Source organism: Syngnathoides biaculeatus, chromosome 14 (genome assembly GCF_019802595.1).
Source record: "Syngnathoides biaculeatus isolate LvHL_M chromosome 14, ASM1980259v1, whole genome shotgun sequence".
Lineage (NCBI taxonomy): Eukaryota > Metazoa > Chordata > Actinopteri > Syngnathiformes > Syngnathidae > Syngnathoides > Syngnathoides biaculeatus.
Window position 1 is genome coordinate 16,282,235 of NC_084653.1, and position 10,844 is coordinate 16,293,078.

A 10,844-nucleotide genomic window follows, 5' to 3' on the forward strand; every position below is an offset into this window, starting at 1 on the left:
GAAATACCTCGTGTATTATATAAGCAGCAGGTCACCATAGCATGATTTGTTGGGCACATTTTTTTAAGTTTCACGCCGATCAGTAAGCGCATGCGACAAAAAAAAAAAAGAAAAAAACGACTGACGCTTTTTTTTTCTTTTTTAATCCAGTCTTGGGACTGGTCCTGTGTGGCTATCAGTCCACTGGCCTTGGAATTGAACCTCCTTCTTCTGCACACACCACTACATCGTCATTGATTCTCATTCCGATTCAAAATTCAGGACAATCGTTTTTAAAAAGTCTTCACACCACCGGTTTACGAAAACAGTGATAAACGGGCCCCTTGCCGCTTCGGTTTCATGGTGAAAACCAAAGCCCAAAATGGCTGCTTCAAACTAAATTCATAACTTTTTTACCTGTCCAGTCATGATAATGTTGGTCGATGGAACTCGTGAAAAGTATTTTTCAGGGGACCCCAAAATAGAAACGTACCATATTTTCTCCACAGCACACACAGTTGCACTTGTCTATCTTAGGACATATGAAAAGGTTTCAAGGATCCACGCCCAAAATGCAACCCGAGGCCCATCATTTTGCTTTAAAACAGCCATTTTGGGCAAGTTCCAAAGTGGCACTCTAACGAACTGCGACTCGGGAATTCTTTCGAATGAGCCCCAGTCGGAAACAGGTGTACTCGACAGATGGGTGACGCCGAGTTGCGGCACTCTTTCTGGAGGCCAATGGAATGTGTTTGGAGGATCGTGTGAAAGATTAATGATCATATAGTGGATTTGCCATGAAAATTGGGTGCTTGGCCCCACTAATTGTCTCTTAATTATGTGTTATTTATTCTATCTTCATTTACTCACTCAATTGCAATGACTTTTTATGGCAACATTTGAACCTTTACTATTCCTCCATTTCTCAAACAGCCTATCTTTGTCTCTCTGGATAGAGTCAAGCTCATAAAAACATTCCACCTTCACCAGGATCCCTTGCCGTTTAACAGAGCGTTATTTAGTTTGAGTATCTGGAGGACATTAACAGACTAATTTTCATCATTCACGGTACCTACTTGATTTATGGCTTTTGTTGAAACCCCTTCACCCTCTGTCGTGCCTGTGTTCGTGACACGTTGTATAAAAAGAGCCATTGTCTAGTCGCACCATTTCACAACAGTAATGAGATCATTACTCTGTTCTGTAAAACACCGAGGGACAATAATGCTGGATGAAAGATTTTTGTATATGTGCATATATATAAATTTTTAATATTTAGGCTTGCAATGTCATACATTGATGTACATTATGTCTTATTCAGTGTTATACAATGACATTCGCGTTCACCATAATACACTGATGTAGGTCTCATTCACAATTATGCAAACCTATGTGCTGGTGTTGTCATGCCAACGTTAGAACAACCAAAGGGCTTCCATTTTCTACAATGCTTATGTCACGGGTGTGAAACTCAAGGCTTGGGGGCCAGAGCCGACCCGCCACATGATTTTATATGGCCCGCTGAGGCAAATCACATGTATCAACTTCCATGATTTTTGCTAACATCGACACCAAAATTTCCTATTGTCATATCCTAAATGACAATATTGAGATATTGCAAGCATTTTTGTGTTGTCAAACATCAACATCCATCCATGTCTTATGCCGCTTATCCTGATGAGGGTCGCGGGCCGTGGTGGAGCCTATCCCAGCTGTCAATGTGCAGGACGCAGGGTACACCCTGAGCTGGTTTCCAGCCAATCGCAGGGCACATAGAGACAAACAGCTGCACTCACAATCACACTTAGGGACAATTTAGAGTGTCCAATTAACGTTGTATGTTTTCGGAATGTGGGTCAAAACCGGAGTGCCCAGATAAAACCCACGCAGGCACGGGGAGAACATGCAGACTCCACACAGGCCGGCCCGGGATCAAACCCAGGTCCTCAGAACTATGAGGCCAACGTCTTATCAGCTGCGCCACCGTGCCGCCAAACATCAACAACAGTTGAAAAACCAATTCCCTTGATGTATTATTTCATAAAATCCACGTCTAAATATGATTAGGCAGTTAGAGATTTTTGTGATTTCCTAGTCATAACGGCCCTCCAAGGGAAACCGTAACTACAATGTGGACCGCGACAATAATTTGTTTGACACCCATGGCTTTTGTTGTTACAGGGTAGTGGCACTCTGGCAGTCCATTGCTGGTGGCACATTATGTAAAATTAACTCTGTAATTACTTGTATGTCCGACACAATTTGTTTCTCGGGCATGTTGGCCCACCCATCAAGTGGGAAATTAAACAAACTTGTACATGCACAGATCTCCACAACTAACAAGCACATGACATGGAGTATGTGAAGTACAGCCTACACGAGTGAAAATGCTTTTATTTTCTTTACGGGTGCTTACTTAGTCGCAATACTCAAGTTCCGGTGAAGCCAACCTTGATTCCTTGTGTAATTTTTTTTATAAAAGATATTTCAGACACAAACCAGATCAGGGTTTACCTTTGTAAATCAAAGTGTGGTGAATCAAATGAGCTGTGCCACTTGGCAGAAGTGTAGCTTTTAAATAATCAATCTGTACGAGTCAAGTTAATCCCACCTTGAGTAAACTATGAGCCCCAGGCCGACATTTGACTTTCACACCATTCTCTTGTGTCACAGATGACTTTCCTGAGAAAGCATGTGCACTCACCTTTAAAATGTTGGATCATTTCCAGCTGTTCTGCGATATACAGGACATAACATTCATCATCATGATTGCACAATATCATAGAAATTGACTGCCCGTTAAAGTAAGTGACACAAAAAGAAACCTTACAACAAAAATATCAAAATAGTGAAGGCACTAAATGTGCATTGAATCACACTTGATAGGGAAAAGCAAGTTTATTTGTGGTGCACAATTATGACACACAGCAAATTTCTAGTAATTTGATTTTAAAGCAAAGGATAAAACCAAGGTAGAAACCACACATAGTAGGATTAAATAAAGCATAAAACAAAACATTAAAATGAAAAAAAAAAACAAATTATCAGGTTAGAATCGAAAAGTAAAGCATATCCAGAGGTTCTGTTTTTGAATCTTGACTTTCTGCTTGGAGAGGGCATGCTCTCCTTCCACATCTCCAAACATGCTTCTTTAGTAAAATGAAGACTTTAGGTTGCCAATCGATGTCACCGTGAGTGTGAATGGTATCTTGTCCACTTAAGGCAGCGTGTATGGCTCAAATTACACTTGTGAGCGCTAGCACTGTTGGGAATTGATTACAAAACCTGTAAGTGATTAACAAGTTGTAATTCTTATCACTAAGTCTATTACTAGGAAAACAAATTGTTCATTACATTGGCACAAGTATGTGTAATGTACTTGTACATGGGTGAGGGTTGTCAGCAGACAAGAATGTGTGTGCCTGTAAGATTATTCAAGCTGCACTCTTACTCACATTGTTAAGGGAAACTGTGCACACCCCCTACAATACCCCTTTCCGCTGTCATCTGAGTGGAAAGAAATTCCAGAAAATCACTAGGTATCCTGCAAAGCTGGCTGGAATATCCTGTTCACTGTTTTTCCCGCAGTATCATGACTTCAACATTATCACATTGGACAAGACGATTCCCGATTTCTGACACTTGTGTGGTTTCAGCGAATGAGAAGTCGTTAGATACATCCTCTCTTTACAAGCGTTGTCCCTGTTCATACAGAGATGAAGTGCATTGCTTGGCTCTTGCGTGGGAGATGTGATGCAACTGATCAAGGGTGACAGTGTGAGCCTTTAGTCGTATTAAGTGGTAGTATCAACGGTACAGGCAGTGATGGTGCAACATTGGTCATCAAAGGCAATTATCAAATGATGAAAAAAGAAGTGCTGGTTCTGAAACATTAGGTATTATTAGGTATTATACATTAGGTAACATTAGGCCATTTAATCTGGCCTTCAACATTGGCTCGAAAGAAAGGGAATACTGCATCTTTCATTGGCAGAATTGGTTGTCTGTCCAAAATTTGTACTGCTTGATAAGTATGATTTTTTTTTACAATGGTACTGAGAATATACAAAGAAAAGATTTCAGAAATCCAAGAACCACAAAATGTGTCTGTATTCAATTTAAAGCAGTTATGTATGTAGGTTTCTATTTTCCTTATATCAATACTTGATGGGACATTCCTTCATCATTTTCTGTAGCACTAATCCTCACTAGGGTCACGAGTATGCTGTAGCCTATTTCAGCTATCTTCGGGTAAGAGGGGTTGGTACACCCTGAACCGGTCGCCACGAAATCTTCAACATTATCATCAGAGTAGGATTGTCCACCCATTTCACATCTGAAGGAGAGTTGGACTATTTTAATGCATTGTTGAACGGAACTTGACACTTGAGAGGGCACATATTTGCGTAGAGGCACCCGTGGAAGTAGGATGTAATGTTTTGGTGTTTATTAAACCACACACTAGTCAAAGCAAGAACAGCAGATGTCTTTAATGTGAATCCCTCGAGCTTGGAGTCTTAACCACCTGCTGCGCTTCATTACTTCACTCACGATCATCTTCGTAATGGGTTGAGGATGAGTAGCGAGTGAATAAGCAGCTCACTTTGTTGTAAAATGCTGCTATGATTAAAGACTATAGAATGTATTATCCACCACCTGTTCAATCAGGAAGCCTTTTAAAGTGAAAATCTCTGAACTCCAAATGAAACCAACGATCACCATTCATTCATCTATCCACTATAAATGTGTCCTCATTTTGGTCGCAAGTAAGCTGGAATTGTTCCCGACTTTGGTGGGAGTGTCATTGATCATCTTTATGTGCCCTTCAATTGATTGCTAACCAGTCTGGAGTATACTCTGCCTCTTGCACATTGTCAGCTCCGATAATTTCCACCTCAGCCATGACCCTAATGAGGGTGGATTGGATGGACTCACATAGCTGCCATTGGGGCCCTTCCTATGTCTTTAATATTGTTTGAGAAGCCCAGACATGTTGAACAAAATATCGTTGTGTCTGGTAACCATTTTGAGTAGAGAACATTTATTGACTTGGCTTCGTCATAGAAAGATATTGGGTAAGAGATTGATGTACAAAACTATTAATGAACAAAATCCAGCCATCAGTCTTTTTTTATTGCTTTTCTTTTTCTGGGTCACAGGTGTGCTCGCATTGTTATTTTTGGGCGAGTTTGTTTCATGCTCAAAATCCTTCTGCCCTCCACAATCACGCTCCTATTTGCACTGCCAGTATTTCAAAAGCAGCTTTAAGCCGTTTCGGCCTTTAGAGTGATTCAAACCCTAAACAAAGGCTTAGCTAGCCATCAGATCAAATTTTGAGCCGACCTGTCTAAGAAGCTCCAAGTTCCTCCTGCGAACATTTTTGGCATGCATGTGCTGTTCGGTCTGGTTCAAAAAGAGGCTCTAAAAAATCATCCAGCAAACTCAAATGTATTAACTATATACATGAGTTTATAAAAAAAAAAAAAAGTCCAAAGGAACCACAACACAATGGATGTATGGAGGTAAGGGGCTCCAGTACTGACTTCATACAGAGACTGGCTGTGGAAAAGGCTGAGCTGAAATGAGAGTTCATGTTCTCTGAATATCATATTATGGTTTGAGGGTAAAACTTCACTTTGTATGAGGCAAGCCAGACAACTGGCAACCGTCCAGGGTGTACCCCACTTCACGCTCAAGGTCATCTGTGATTGGCTCCAACACACGAGCAACCTAAATGAGTTTAAGCAATGTAGAAAATGGAAAGGGGGAATTAAGACAATAAAGAGCTTTCATTGACTGTGCATCGTGAGCATTTGTTGAGCTTTAATATTTGAAAACAAGGCTCGGAGATTTTAAAACAGCTAAACTTAACGACAAACTCCCTAAATATAAGCAGGACGTAAAATGTCCGACGAGGGAAAATAACCACTGCTATACCACAATTAGATATGCATATCGCCCAATTCCCCACGCCCCCCCTTAGCTCTCCTCTTTGCTCTTTGCATAACTGTGACTCTTATAAGGAATAGTATCCTATAAATTGTATGTCTATTGTTCTTCATTCTTGCTAGTTTGTTTTTTCTTCTTAGTACTCAACATGAATTCTGTACCAGGGCAGCACCGGCTGCTGGAGACAAATTCCAGGTGTATAAGTACATACTTGGCCATTAATTCTGATTCGGTTTCTTGTTCTGATTAGTACACATTCTCAGAAACATTGCACTCCTCTTTTACAGTATTTGGTTTCTAAAAGATGCAACTCCCCAATACACGTGGAAATGAAACAAGCATCTGCTCATGATCCCAAGAATTAAGGTTATCTTTTAAAGGAGAAATCCGGTCGTTTGGATTAAAAATGTATCCAATAGGTCATGTCATATGTACTGTACCGTAAAAGTTTGAGGTTAATTCTTTATAATTTAATGGTGTTTTGAGAAGATTTTTATCAACAATTATGAATTTTAATGGGCACCATCATGGACAGTGCTGATTTCTCATATTTATCCTCATCTTATGAAGAAATAGCAGTATCAGTTGCTCGGGAAGATGGAGGAATACGTCCACACAAATTTGAACCTATGGCTGTAAATAATGTTGAATATTCGGATGGTTCTTGGGATGGGAATGACACGAGTAGGACTATTCCGAGGCCGACGCGTGGGACACACCATTCATCCATTCCATCGATTTTGGAGTGCGTTTAGGCCAGCCAGCGGAGGACTGCACTGAGGACAGCACTCGTGGCCATGAAGTATGGTAGAACCCAGTGAAAGGTAGGCCTTATATCGTGGGAAAGGTTGTTTTAGCCAACAGGGTGGCCGGGGTCCAATGATAATGAAATGATCTTTGGCTTGATGGAAGTTAATACTGCCTCCACAACAGCAGCACGGTAGCTCAGCTGATAAAGTGTTGGCCTTACAGTTCTGAGGACCTGGGTTAGATTTTTGTTTTTTTTTTTTTTTTGTGGAGTTTTCTTTGTGTGTGCGTGTGTGTGGAGAATCGTGGAGTTTGCTTGTTCTCCCCGTGCCTGCATAGGTTTTCTCCGGGCACTCCGGTTTCCGGTCCTTAAATGATTCTTTTTCTTACTGGGCAGAACATGCCACCAAACATTCCGAGGATTATTTCTCTCTGAATTATGGCAAAATTTCACGATACAATAATGTATTTTACCGTGTCCGATCGTGGTGGTACTGTATGTGAAGACACTACTGGAAACTGATGATGATTTCTTTGTTTGCGCACGTAATACTTCACATCTGCAGACATAGGTCGTGTGACTCGCCAAAGTGGTGGCGCCCATGAAAATTCGTAATTGCCAATAAAAATCTTCTCAAAACACCATTAAATGATAGAGGATTAACCTCAAATTTTCAAGGTACAATACATACGACATGACCTATTGGATACATTGTTAATCCAAATTTCCCCTTTAAGCTCAGTGTAGGTAATGTCATGGTATGGCCTTGTGTGGCTTCTCATTAATCTTCACTGATGAACAATACAATAAGGAGGAAAATGAACAACACAAAAACGTTCTCTGATGATTTTAAGTGAGAGTCAAACAAAGTAATCATAAAGAAACAAAAGAATGAGCCCAAATCCTGCAAGAACAACTAAGAAGCGCAACAGATGCTAAAAGTGGAATGTTTTAGACTGGCCAAGTCCACCTTCAGACATAAACCCTACAAAGCATGACTTAGAGATTCTCTAATTTGCTCAACTGCTGTGAATACTCTTGGTCGGCCTGTTCAATGTCTTTTGCTCAGTACACAAGTAGTTTCGTTCTTTTTCCGGCCATTCCAAATTGTTCTATTCGCTACACCTAATGTTTATCTAATAGCTCTGATCAATTTTCCCTCTTCTCTCACCTTCCAAATGGTTTGCTTTTCTCCCAGTCAGTACTTTAGTCTTCATGTTTTCTTAACAGCAAATCCAGTTTTTGCAGGTGAAACCCAAAGCTGAAAAGAAGCATTTTCTCATGTTTAAGCATGCAATCTAAAACGTAACACCCATCAGTCACATAGTTCAATACGCTTGCTGAATGGAAAAGTGGGTGGTTTCAAGCAAAAGATGGTCTGTCTTGAGTTGCTTAACATATCTAGATGTAAATGGGAATTCTGAATTTTTGTCTCATATTGCTCGTTTTTATCTACAATTCAAATATCTTCAGTGTACAACAAAAATAAAGAAACTGACATTGCCCTTCCAATACTTTTAGAAGGGAACATAAATAGGAGTCTCAAGGGAGTCACTGAGGCTGCAGCTCCAGTCTGGAAAAGCAGAAGATTGCAGTTTAATGATGTAGTTATTTTATTCAAATAAGCCCTAAAATAGATTGAATAACGATTACCTGTAACACTTTTCCTCTGCTAAAAAAATGTGGTGTTGCATTCATTTGATTTTCAGTTCCTATATTTGTGATCATGAGGACATTCTTTCCATAACTTTGATGAAGGTTGGTCTTTGTCCCATCAGCCCACTGAACTTGTTTTCTAGTTTGGCCTTTCTTTTTCTTACATAGTATATTTATTTTTTGTCCATGTTCTTGAGTTTGACTTGTGGTCTGATGTTACAATGAGTAGTTTTAGGATCTTTCTTTGTGGTTCTCAAGATGTTTCTGTTGTCAAGTGTTGAGTTTTGTGCTCATGGCTCAAAATGATTTTCCTTTTATCTTTACAGTGACTTGTTTTTCCGGAACAACTCTTTTCATGTTGGGTACCCCTCAAATGGTACCAAAACACACCCATCAGTCATATATTCAAATATTTTGCTCACATGAAGTTGAGTGTTCAATGGAAAAACGTGAAAATTAAAGCTGAAATGTTTATCCCTTCTTTCATAGTTATCTTTTGATGTATAATCCAAATGTTTTCAGTTTACAGCCAAAAGAAAGGAATTGTCCTCACCTTTCCAATACTTCTGAATGGGAGGGTAAAAAAAAACATTTTCTGTTTAACCATATCTTCAACTGGTTTGCTTTTCTACTTTGTTTCCGTATATGACTCACGATTTTGTGTTTGGTGAAGAAGTACAAACTGACTGGATAGGAGGACAAACTACACCATCTTCTGGTCCTGGTGGGACCACCATGAGAACATTATTACGGAGACTACTATAGTACCTCTGTAAAGACATCAATTTGAGCCGAACAGGAGTTGTTCTCTATAGTACCTCTGTAAAGACATCAATTTGGGCCGAACAGGAGTTGTTCTCTATAGTACTTATGGAAACATTGATGCAGCTATTAGGGAACCTTGTCTCATTTACATATTTGACTGAGTGATTTTCTGTAGGGACACAATGGGAACAAGTTCATGCTGACAACAATGCTCAATTTATGAATAGACAGCCACTGTTTAGCCCTGCAGCTGGACATTAATTTCCTCACCAAGGACAAAAAGACACAGTGACTTTGGCAGTGGTTGTGCGAAGGCAAATGAAACGAGAAAAGAAATATATACGGCTCATTTCCATTTCAAAACACCCACATGAAACATTCCAGTTATTTGTTCAGCATTCAAAAGAGCAAATAAACGTAGACTCATGAATGTTGAACGTCGATGTCTACGTAATAGCTAAAATACTATTTTAGCTATTATACAGAACCACAAATGAACAAAATAATTTTCCCCAGCCACTTTTGCTTGGCAGTAGTGATGGGGCATAATTATTTAAGCCCCAGCACCTCAAGTAGCTCTATGCTATGCTGAACTCAAGGCTGATGGTGCGGTGCCCATAGTATGAGAAATTATGCAACTAGTACGTTCACAAACAGAATAATGAAGATTGTAAGGCTAGTTTAAATAGACTGAGTAAAAACCACCAGGACTGGACGTCACTTCTTAGTATGAAAATTGCACACATGCACACAGACACAAATAGAATGAAATAATTATTAAAATTACATCATGTTTCATTACATTTCACTGTGTACTCACACTGCTTTTGTGCTAAATCAGTCTGTTATGATTTCACCATCAAACGCATTTCATCAACTATGTATGCTAAAATACTGTCTGAACAAATAAGTGAGCTCTATATTGCGGTCCAGTCATGTGGGCAATTTTCTTTTTCTTTTTTTTTAATATTCGTTAACCGTCCCCGAGGGGAAATTCTCCGTGGACGGATCTAAAAGGTGGTGCGCCCCTCTCACGCCTCAGTGCAGTTGGGGATTCAATGCAATTTTGCTCTACTTTTTTTCCTCTTAAGCAAATATTAAACCTGAAACCTACCAGTTCAATGAGCTGTGTGAAGTTAGGTAAAAAAAGTCTCCATATTTTATCTTGACATAATCACAGAAAATATATATTTTTTCAAACACAATTTTAAGTCAGTTTCTAGTTATCTTTAAAAAAAACAGTTCTGTGGTCAAAATACACAAGGAATGAGGAATTGCAGCACACTACCTGAAATTCCCCACTAAGTCAGTTAAGAGAGGTGGTTCTGCCAGATGCTGTTCACCCACACCCTGTTCTTTGTGGGCAATGAGCTTCCATTACCATGACAACTTGAGGTAGGATATGGGAAGACGAGAAATTGTTCTCAGTCAGCTCAGAGCCTGTATTGAATACCAAGGTGAAAAAGAACTTTTCTCACATCGAAGTAGCGCTTCATCACCAAGATTCTGAATGACCCTTTATCAACACATTTTTTTTTTTTGGGGGGGGGGATGGCAAACCGTGTCAACGCCTCATCTCTATTTACCTTTTGGCTTTGACATGATAATGCTTCCGTGTAATCCAGTGGTTTGACTCCAACTATTGCTTGGATTGGCAGATGTTTGCCCCCCTAGCTGCAAAGTTATGGGCGAAGCAACAGTGTGAGCGCGGTTATTATGTAAGTCAGAAGGGGTCCCTCACTGACAT